This window comes from Echinops telfairi, unplaced genomic scaffold, assembly GCF_000313985.2.
Source record: "Echinops telfairi isolate 266 unplaced genomic scaffold, ASM31398v2 ScPeMD7_3533;HRSCAF=4204_0, whole genome shotgun sequence".
Classification (NCBI taxonomy): Eukaryota; Metazoa; Chordata; class Mammalia; order Afrosoricida; family Tenrecidae; genus Echinops; species Echinops telfairi.
Genome location: NW_022107431.1, coordinates 95393048 through 95403943, shown reverse-complemented (window position 1 = coordinate 95403943; position 10896 = coordinate 95393048). Strand labels below are relative to the sequence as shown.

The window sequence follows — 10896 nt, the reverse complement described above, 5'->3', positions numbered from 1 at the left end:
GTCTGTGTTGGGCTTTTAACCACAGAGTTGACAGTTCAAAACTACCACCTGCTCCTTGGTGAGAAAGATGAGGCTTTCTAAAGACTTACAGTCTTATATACCTATAGGGGCAGTTCTACCCTGACCCATAGGGTCACTATGAGTTAGAATTGATTCAATGGCAGTAGGAGTTTTTGTTTTGTTTAATAGAAGTATTAGGGAATTCCTCTGAAGCCACCCACTGATTGCAGAAACATGTCTAAGTATATTTGATTTGGAATAAACCTGGACATATATGAACTGAAACCCTAGTGACAATCCTTTTGTTTGTTTGCTCCCTTCTATTTTTTGAGCTCTTACTTATGTCTAGCATTGTGCTAAGCATCTTTAAAGTTTAGTCATCTGTACAAATATGCAAGGTTTTATTATCCCCATTTTGTAGATAACCAAGACTTGAATGAGAAATAACTATGAACAAAATTAGTCAGTGGCAGTACCAAGATTCAAATTAAAATCTAAATAAATTATCCATGGTCCCTGCCCTTAATTACATAAACAATGGGAATGAATGAATTTTCAGCTTAGAATGAGAACTCATAATTCAATGAATGAAAAAATGAAAATTCACTATTATCAAGCCCATTTTAGTTAATAGAATAGACAGTCATCCATACCATGTACATGCCAATCACTATAATAGTTGTCTTTACATCAATATTTCTGTTCACTTCAGTACTATTTTGGGATCACATCTTACTCTTGAATATTTGCCATCAAGTTAGATTTTAATTATTCTTGCATTTATAGAAAATAAAATTCTTTAGATACTGGCTTTTAAAAATAAATATAACTTACCTTTTTACTGTTGATATTTTTTAAAAGAAAGAAAAAAATCATCCAACAGTTGAGTCAGGCGACCTAGGATAGGCTCAGCTCTAATAAGCAGCAATGTGTTCTTGGGAACATTTTTCGTCTTCCGGGGCTCTGTTTCAAAGTGATACAGATTGGCCTGGGTGATGTAATTCTAAGAGCACAGCTGCCCTTCTCAGGGATTTCTGCAGTGGATAATCCAGGGAGGAAAACTCACTGACTGTAGGTGGATCATGAGTATCAAAACCACTGAGCTCACAGAATGAGATGCAGAAGGAGGGATTTTCTTCTCATTATCAAGTTCCCTGATTCCTGCTCACTGTCACCAACTCCACCTCACTACTTGGAGATGACACTGGCATGACAGTGGCATGCCCCTCCCAGTGTGTGTCATTGAAATTCGTGAGCTGTTCCCTGTCATTTCCCTTCCCCCACTATTTCTCTGCCTGTTACCTGTCCTCGTTCATGCCAAGCATCTTTTACAGAATTGAACACACACACACACACACACACACACACAATCAATCAATCAGTCAAATTCTGACTTATCAGCTGAACTTAGCTCACTGCCATGGAGTTGATGCTGACTCATAGCCACTCCATAGGACCGGGTAGAACTGCCCCTGTGGGTTTACAAGACTAACTCTTTATGGGATTAGAAAGTTTTATCTTTCTGGAGCAAGCTGCGGGTTCCAAAATGTTTGCAGTTAGGCGTCCACTGGATTTTTCAGGCTGTAAACCTTTTAGGAACAAATAGCCTCAATTTTCTCCCACAGAGTAGCTGGTGTGTTTGACCATCTTGTTGTTCGCAGTCCAACTGCTTACTAGGATTCCTTAGGCTTCCAGCAAAACGCAAACCAAACTCATTGCCATCCAATCAGTTCTGACTCAGCAACCCTGTAGTACACGGTTGATCTGCCCCTGCGTGTTTCTGAAACTGTAAATCTTTCCAGGAATAGGAATAGAAAGCTTCATATTTCTCTTGCAGGGTGGCTAATGGTTTTGAACTGCTGGCCTGTGGTTAGAACCCCAATGCATAAACCCCTCCTCTACTAAGGCTTCCTTTAAAAAAAAACCCAAAAAATAACTCGCTGCCATTGAGTCCATCCCAATACTGCCTCTGTGTGTTTCTGAAACTGTCCCTGTGGTTTTCCAAGACTACACTCTTTACTGGAATAGAAAGCCTCACCTTTCTCCCTTACAGCGGCGGGTGGTTTCCAACTGTTGGTCTTGCAGTTAGCAGCCCAATGTAGAGCCATCAGGCCAGTGCTAAATGAGTGCATTTGATTGTAATATGCCCAGTTTTCATTCAGAAGGAGAAATCCCTCTAAGTTAGAAGGAAGACTTGGATTATCCTACCGAAGAAGCCTGATATGACTAAGTACGGAGAGTGTGGTAGGGGAAGCAGCACGGAACTTCAGAGAATAGAGAAGCTGATTGCAGCAAAGGAAGTGCAGAAAACTAGGAGCAATACAATTAGAGAGGGCCTTGAATTCCAGCATGGGTCAGGAGTTTAAAATGTTTTCATAAGTGATTCTTGCTGTGATATCAGTTAGTGGCTCTGTGGCACTCACCTGGGTGGGGCTATTAAACAGTAGATCACTGAGCTTGGCCCCCAGTGTTTTTGATTCAGGGAATCTGGGATGGATCCCAGGAGTTTGCATTGTTAGCATGTTCCCTGGTGATGTGTACATAATGGATTGGAGACCATTACAAAGAATGACATGAAGATGCCTGAACACAAGGACAGGTATGGTAGGTTTGAAGGGATCAGGTATCAGGCATCAACGAACAAAAAATCATATCATTTTGAATGAGGGGGAGTGCAGATTGGGGAACCAAGACCCATCTGTAGGCAACTGGACATTGCCTTACAGAAGGGTTGTGGGGAAGGAGACGAGCCAGTCAGGGTGCAGTGTAGCAACAATGAAACATACAACTTTCCTCTAGTTCTTTAATGCTTCCTCCCCCGACTCTCATGATCCCAATTCTGTCTTACAAATCTGGCTAGACCAGAGGATGTACACTGGTACTGATAGGAACTGGAAACACAGGGAATCTGGGACAGATGATCCTTTCAGGACCATTGCTGAGAGTGGTGATACCGGGAGGGTAGAGGGAGGGTGGGGTAGAAAAGGGGAACCAATTCCAAGGCTGTACATATAAACCTCTTCCCTGGGGGATGGACAACAGAAAAGTGGGTGAAGGGATTGGGTAAGATATGACAAAATAATAATAATTTATACTTTTTCAAGGGTTCATGAGGGCGGGGAGAGTTGGGAGGGGGGTGGAAATGAGCAGCTGATACCAAGGGCTCAAGCAGAAAGCAAATGTTTTGAGAATGATGATGGCAACAAATGTAAAAATGTGCTTGACGCAATGGATGTATGTATGTATGCATTGTGATAAGAGTTGTATGAGCCCCCGATAAAATTATTTTTTTAATTGGTTTGTGGTTGGAAAAGGTAAGAAAAATGATAGTCAAATTTCTTTAAAATTCAAGTCTGTGACCAAAATGGTAGCAACAAAAATTGAACACAGACCTGTCTTGATTCCAAGAGAAAAAACCCATTCTTCATCAGGGGAATTGATGGTGGCATTGACTAGTTCCTGCCTTACTGCATGTTTACTACTGGTTATGGAAGATTAAGCAGCAAGGAGTGGTTGATGAGGAGAGGTTTATTTGTAGGAGAGTAAGAAGTATGCCATGCAGGATGGATTGAGTAACCTATGATTGACAATATCCTCCAAACTGACCTGACCCACTTAGCATGCCTGTCCATGTTGAGCCCATTGGCAGTAGGTCAAATCCATAATTTATGCAGACTCACACCCAAACCAGAAATTCTTGCTTAGGACCAGAAGTACATCTGTTGTGATTGCAGCCTCACACCCACCCAGGGGTTGGAATCTGTGAACCATAATTTATTTATTTTTATTTATTTGTTTTTTAAATAAATCATTTTATTGGGAGCTCTTACAGCTCATATAACAAACCATACATCAATTATATTAACCACATTTGTACATATGTTGCCATCATCATTTCTAAACATTTTTTTCCACTTGAGCCCTTGGTATTGTTAGGTAGCTAGATTTAGGGACAGGGGCGTTGTCCCTCCCATGCCTGCAAAGGCCCCCATAAAGGTAGTTGAAAAGAAATCAGGCAACCATTAGAATGCCTATGAAGACCCCAAACTGAGCATGCTCATATTCAAGTCCCCAAGTCAGGTGGGAGGTACACCTGGGCAGTCCAAACTAGGCCCAGACTCATGTCATCACCCAGGTGGTCTTAGCCCAGCCAATGGAGTCAACCAATAGCATCAACCACGCCAGAGGCTTAAAATATCCTGGCTGTGGCAAGGCCGCTCTCTTACCAGGCGCCTAGTGGCAGGGAAGAGTGAGGGTCTCCATCTGCCACGTGGCCACATATGCGCCCGCCCCAGGCCTACTTGGGTCCCATGGCCTCTTGACCCACAAGCTTTTAGTCTCTGGGCCCACAAGCTCTTAGCCTTTAGGGCTTCTGGTTTCCCATGGTCCCCGCCAAGATCCACACACGTGAGCGTTCTTTTCCATGTGGCTGTTCGTGCCCAGTTTTGAACCCCTTTGAGACTGTAAAACCTGAAACTCCTCTTTCATAAAAACCCACTTGGATTACAAAATGGGCTTTGCCATGAATTGTTTCATCATGTGAAGCCATGATCCGAGGTATTACCTACTTGAGAACCTTTACAGTATCAGTTTATCTTTTCCCCCTTCCTTCCCCACCCTCCCTCATGAACCCTTGATAATTTATAAATTTTTATTTTCATATTTTATATCATCTGCTGTCTCTCTTCACCCACATTTTTGTTGTTAGTCTCCCTGGAAGGTGGTTTGGGGGAGGGGGTTGTACATCAATCATTGTGATTGGTTCCCCCTTTTTCCCCCTTCTCCCCCCACCTTCTCCCTACCCTCATAGTGTCACTACTATCAATATTGGACCTGAGGGAGTTATCTGTCCAGGATTCTGCATGTTAAGAGCTCTTACCTGTAGCAATGTACATGCTCTGGTCTAACCAGATTTGTAGGCTAGAGCTGGGGCCATGATAGTAGTGGGGAGGAAGCATTAAAGAACTAGAGGAATGTTACATGTTTCGTTGGTGCTATACTGCACCCTGGCTGGATGGCATGTCCCTTCCTTGTGACCCTTCTGTGAGGGATGTCCAATTGTCTACAGATGGGCTTTGGGTCTCCATTCTGACCCCCGCTTGTTCACATCAAAATGGTTGTTTGTTTTGTGTCTTCTGATGCCTGATACCTGATTTTGTCGACACCTCGTGATCACATGGATTGGTATGCTTCTTTTATGTGGACTTTGTTGCTTCCCTGCTAGATGGCTGCTTGTTTAACTTCAAGCCTTTAAGAACTCAGATGCTATATCTTGTAATATTTGGGCACCAACAGCTTTCTTCATGGACCATAATTTACAAACTTCAAGATGGCAGCACCATTGAGTATCTCTCATCCTTGTCACCAGGGGATGCTTTAAACCCTATGTAGAATTTTGGCAAGCTTAGAGAATGGGTCTACACTATTGAATGCCTTTGTGTTGTCAAAAACACACAGGTAAAACACCTGCTGGGTATACTCAGTATTGAGTCGAGATTTGACATCAGCAGGGATATTCCTCATTCCAATTTTTCCCTGCTTCTTACTTGAATTTTTGGCAGTTCCCTGTTGATGTACTAATATACCCATTCTTTAATTATCTTCAGCAAAATTTGGCCTTTGTATTTTATTGTGATACTGATTAGTAATTTCTGTACTCCACCAGATCAACTTTCTTTGAAATAGACATGACTAAACATCTCTTCTAGTCAGTGGTCCAGGTAGTTGTCTTCCAAATTTCTTGGCATAGACAAGTGAGCATTTCTAGTGTTGCATCCATTGAAGCATCTTAACTGATATTCCATCAACTACTGGAGCCTTGATGTATTCAGTGTAGCTTGGACTTTTTCTTTCAGTACCATTGGTCCTTGATCATATGTTGCCCCTGGAATAAATGTTTGTTTTGGGGGGGATGTTACATTGATTTATTTTATCTAGTAGGGAGTGGTGTTTTCAAAGGTCTCTTCATCAGATGTTTGGTCCCCTTGAAGAGTTTTTCATCTTTGAACTTGAACCTGGAGCTTTACTCCATCAACAACATGATTTTCCTATTATAGTGCATTTTGAAGCCTCCTCTGAAGATATCAAAATCCAAGACCTTCCTCTGTGAAAGCCAGCATCTTTGTTAAGAGGCAGAGTACACCTTCAGACCTGGCCATCCTGTGTGAAGTGTTCTTTCAATCCACTTGAGGCCACAGTCCAGGTAATGTTTCTGACAAAAGCAATGGGTTGGCTAATACTTGTTGGGAGGGCCGCAGCACTCCTCACCACTGAGGTGGCCATCTATAGAGTAAAGGCCCATCTGTCTTCTTTTGATGCTTCCTATGTCATTCAATTTTGTATGCCCATAAACAAAACTCAAGGACGTTGAGTTGATTCCAATACATAGTGACCCTCTAGGACAGCATAGAACTGTTCCCTAGGGTTTCCTAGGACTGTAAAACTTTTATAGGAACATCTTTCTCCTGGAGGTGGGTTTAAGCCACCAACCTTCCTGTTAACAGTTCAACAACCCACAATGCCACCAGAGCTCTCATTGAAACCTTCAATGCTTCTATTGGACTTAGTAGGTATCCACTGAAAGGAGACCCATATCTGCCACATACTTAGGACCTTAACGTTCCCTTTGCATTAATCTGATAGGTATTAATTTGATAGGCAAGGATCTGCCCTTGTAAGAAATGATTCAGTGTATTTTCCAATAAGCACCAACCCCTACCCTGTTCAATGTAAACAGAGCTCAATTAAGAAATCATTCTGTTCAAAGCAACATCTCATGGACTGCAGCTCACAGTTGGACTAGACTCACATAAACTCAGATCAGCAGCACCTTAAACTCTATATTGAATAAATTATTGATGCCATCAATGTAATCGCCTTATCCACAGGGGGATGACTGACTATGCTTTTCTTTTCAGTTTTTTTTTTCCCCATCCCCACCCCCTCTTCATTTCTATCATTATTTGCTGGTTTTGCTTTTCTTTGGTTGCTGTTCTTGTTGGGTTTTGTTTTTGTCATAATTGGACCACCAAAATAAAGCAGACTTGTTCATACCTTGTGAACAAGCAGATGGCTTCTGGACTCACATGTCATTCTAGTCCCAATCCAAGGACCGCTAGTTCTTATAACATGGCCCTGCTGGACATTCACCTTCAGGAAAAGATCACTGAAGATAGAAAAGGATGGTACAGCAAAGTGTGGGGAAGAAGGTAGATGGTGCCCAGTTATCCATTGGATTGGAGTCTGGGGTCATAAAGGCTTGTACTCAAATATGCAGCCATCTCAGTGAGGCATCAAGTAAATGCACCTGGAAGAAGCAAAGAGGCCTGTGTGATCCAAAGATGACAGCAAAGTCTGTTGTGTTTTTCATGACACTTGATGGTGTGTTTATGCCATGTTGAGCTGCTAACCTCAAGATGGGACTTTCTACTCCTGGTAAGATTTCCTATCTTGGAAACCCACAAAGGCAGTTCTACCCTGTCCTACAGGGTTGCTGTGAGTAAGAATTGGCTCTATGGCAATACGTTTGGGTTTTCTGGTTTGTCATCTTTTCATCCCTGATCTTTATAGTTCTAGGGTTTACAATTAAGTGTCTAACTCATCTTGAGTTTATTTTTATATATGGAGTTAGGTATAAATCCTGTTTCATTCTTTTAAAATGGAATTCCAATTTTGCAAGCACCATTTATTAATTAGGAAAGACTTTGTCTTCCTCATTTACTGTTTTCAGCCCTCAAAAATTAGCTCTATGGATAAATGGACTGTTTGGGAGTTTTCTATTCTGTTCTATTGGACTATGTAGCTCTCATTGTGCCAGCACCAGGCTGAACTTTCTAATATGGTGGTCTCATAGGTTTTGAGGTCAGAAGTGAAAGACCAACTACCTGGGTCTCTTTCCTTCCCATTTAAAGTTGATTAGTTTTTTCATCTCTTTACAGAATGATGCAGGAATTTGAATTTGAATTGCATTTATAGGTATAGGAATTTATAGGAATTGCATAGGGATAGATCACTTTAGCTAGTATTGATATTTTCACAATGTTAAATCTTCCTATCCATGAACACAATATCTTTTTCCATTTATGTGGATCTCCTTTGGTTTCTTGTAACAGTGTTTCATAGTTTTCTTTTTACATGTCTTGTTTCTACACGTAGATTTATTCCTAAGTATTTCATGTTTTGTGTGGGTACTGTAAACGGTATTGTTTTTTGGTTTCCTTTTAGAGCTCTCTTCGTGAGTATACAGGAATTTAGTTGAATTTTATATGTTGATACTATACTCAGCCATGTTGCTGAATCTTTCGATTAGTTTCAACAATTGTTGAGTCTGTGGAGTTTTCTATGCATAGAATCCTATCAGCCTCAAATAGGGAGAGTTTTACTTCTTCTTTGCCATTTTAGATGCCTTTGATTTTTTTGTTGATGTTGTTGTTGTCAAATAGCTCTTGTTAAGATTCCCAGTAAAATATTGAATAAGAGTGGTGATAAAGGGCATCCATGTTTGGGTCCCATATGCAAGGGGAACGCTTTCCATTTCTCCTCATTGACCAAGATATTGGCCATTGGTTTTGTGTATGTACTCTGTATTTTTTGTTTGTTTGTTTGTTAGAAATGAACTTTTTGTCACTTAAAGACTCCAAGTCAATTTCAGTTTTGTTTTTACTGAATTATGTTGATAAACTTCCCTTCTTTTATTGTTTTTTTTTTGTTTGTTTATTCAGGAATGGGTGTTGGATTTCATTAAATGCTTTTTTCTGCATCGATTGATATGACCTTTGTTTTATTTATGTGGTCAACTGTTATTGCTTTTTGAATATTGAACCATTCTTCTGTACCTGGGATGAATCCCACTTGATCATGGTGCATCATGGTGTGTTATTTTTTTGATATTTTGTTGGATTCTATTGGATAGGATTTTGTAACGAATTTTTGTATTTATGTTCATAAGGAATATTGGTCTATAATTTCCGATTCTGGTGATGTCTGGTTTTGGTATCAGGGTCATAGAATGATAAACTTCATAAAATGATTTTGGGAGTTTGCCATACTATTTGGGAGTTTGTATTCCGGAATAATTTGTGTAGCATTGGTATCAGCTTTTCTCTGAATGTTTGGTAGAATTCCCTAGTGAAACTGTCTGGTCCTAGACTGATTTTTTGGTTAGTAGTTTTGTAATGACCTGATCATTTTCTTCTTTTGCTATGCATCTGTTCAGTTTTAGTCTATCTCTGTTAACCTTGGGTTGTGTTTCTAGAAATTTGCCCATTTCTTCTGGGTTTTCAAATTTGTTGGAGTATCGACCTTCATATTATTATGCTATCATCTCTGATTATGATTGCTTCTGTTGTAACATGACTCATTCTGTTCTTATTTGTGATATTTGTATATTCTCCTTATTTTCCTTTGCTAAGTCTGCCAGTGGTTTGTCAATTTTATTAATCCTTTCTAAGAATCATCTGCTTGTCTTGTTGATTCTATTGCTTTTCTGTTTTCTGATTAATGTATTTCAGCTCTGATTTCTATTATTTCTTTTCTTCTGGTAGCTGAGGGTTTATTTTGCTGTTCTTATTCTAATTGTTGAAGGTGTTAGATTGAGGTGTTGTTTTTGGTTCCTTATTCATAATATCTGGTGTTATTTCTATTACTAGTAAGCCTTTTTGTTCAACTTTCACATTGAAATCATCAGTAATTAGTAATACATCTTGATTACATGTTTGATTAATTTCACACGGTAGCAGTATATTAAAAGTTTACACTCTTTGAGGAAGACACGGCCGTAGTCCCACCGTGCTCCGTTCCCCTGCTCCCATTCCTGACTCACCGCTGTTCACTGTCCTGGAGGAACAAGTCAGTCAGGAAGTTCCCCCACTACCATGGCATTTAAGGACCCTGGAAAGACACCTGTGGAGCCAGAGGTGGCTATTCACCGGATTAGAATTACTCTAACCAGCTGCAACGAGAAATCCTTGGAGAAAGTATGTGCTGACTTGATTAGAGGGGCTAAGGAGAAGAACCAGAAAGTGAAGGGACCAGTTAGGATGCCCACCAAGACTCTGAGAATTACCACCAGGAAAACTCCCTGTGGGAAGGTTCTAAGATCCTGGATCGATTCCAGATGAGAATCCACAAGTGTCTCATTGATTTGCACAGTCCTTCTGAGATAGTGAAGCAGATCACTGCCATCAGTATTGAGCCTGGAGGAGAAGTTGACGTCACCATTGCAGATGCTTAAAGCAACTATTTTAATAAATTGATTTATCTGTTGGTAAAAAAAAAGTTTATTTTAAAATAAGGTTAATCATTGATATTTAGAAATAGTTCTTTCTATGCTTTTGCACTATTTGTTTTTATATTACTTTATAATAAATTCCTTTTAAGTTTTAAAAGGTATTATTAGTTGATTATAGCCATCTAAAGTTTAAAAGGGATGCATAACAATTGTGCGTAGGACCATGAGTGACATTCTGAATAGCCACCTCCACCAATAAGGTAAATTCCTAAGAGCAGCCAACCTGGGTGAAGCTGAGAAGACTAGAAAGAAGGTGGTATCAACTGTTGTAGCATAAATAACAAAGGGCTGAGAGAAAAATGAAACAAAGCACATGCAAGATAATCAACTGACTGCAAGCCCCTTGTGGAACCCCTTGATTCAAACCTATGAGCTTGTTAGTCACTGTGGTAGTCACTTAATCTGGTGTCAATTTAAGGATTTAAGAGTGTAGGGGTGGAGTCTTGGCTGTCAATCTGGAGATAGCCAATGAGAATTCTGTGTGGGCATGGCCTTCTCCTGAGAATTCTGGGAAATCTTCCTCCTTGGAGACGGAAGACACTTCTCTCTCTCTGCTGCTCCCTGGGAGACACTGCAGAAGACAAACCACATGGACACAACCAGACCTC

The 10896-nt window shown here is 40.4% G+C and overlaps 2 pseudogenes; one reads left to right on the top strand and one right to left on the bottom strand.

Moving 5' to 3' along the window:
* Nucleotides 1-5933: 5933 nt before the first annotated feature.
* On the bottom strand, nt 5934-6282 carry LOC101663862 (annotated as a pseudogene).
* A 3590-nt stretch (nt 6283-9872) lies between these two features.
* On the top strand, nt 9873-10231 carry LOC105978420 (annotated as a pseudogene).
* Nucleotides 10232-10896: the final 665 nt, after the last annotated feature.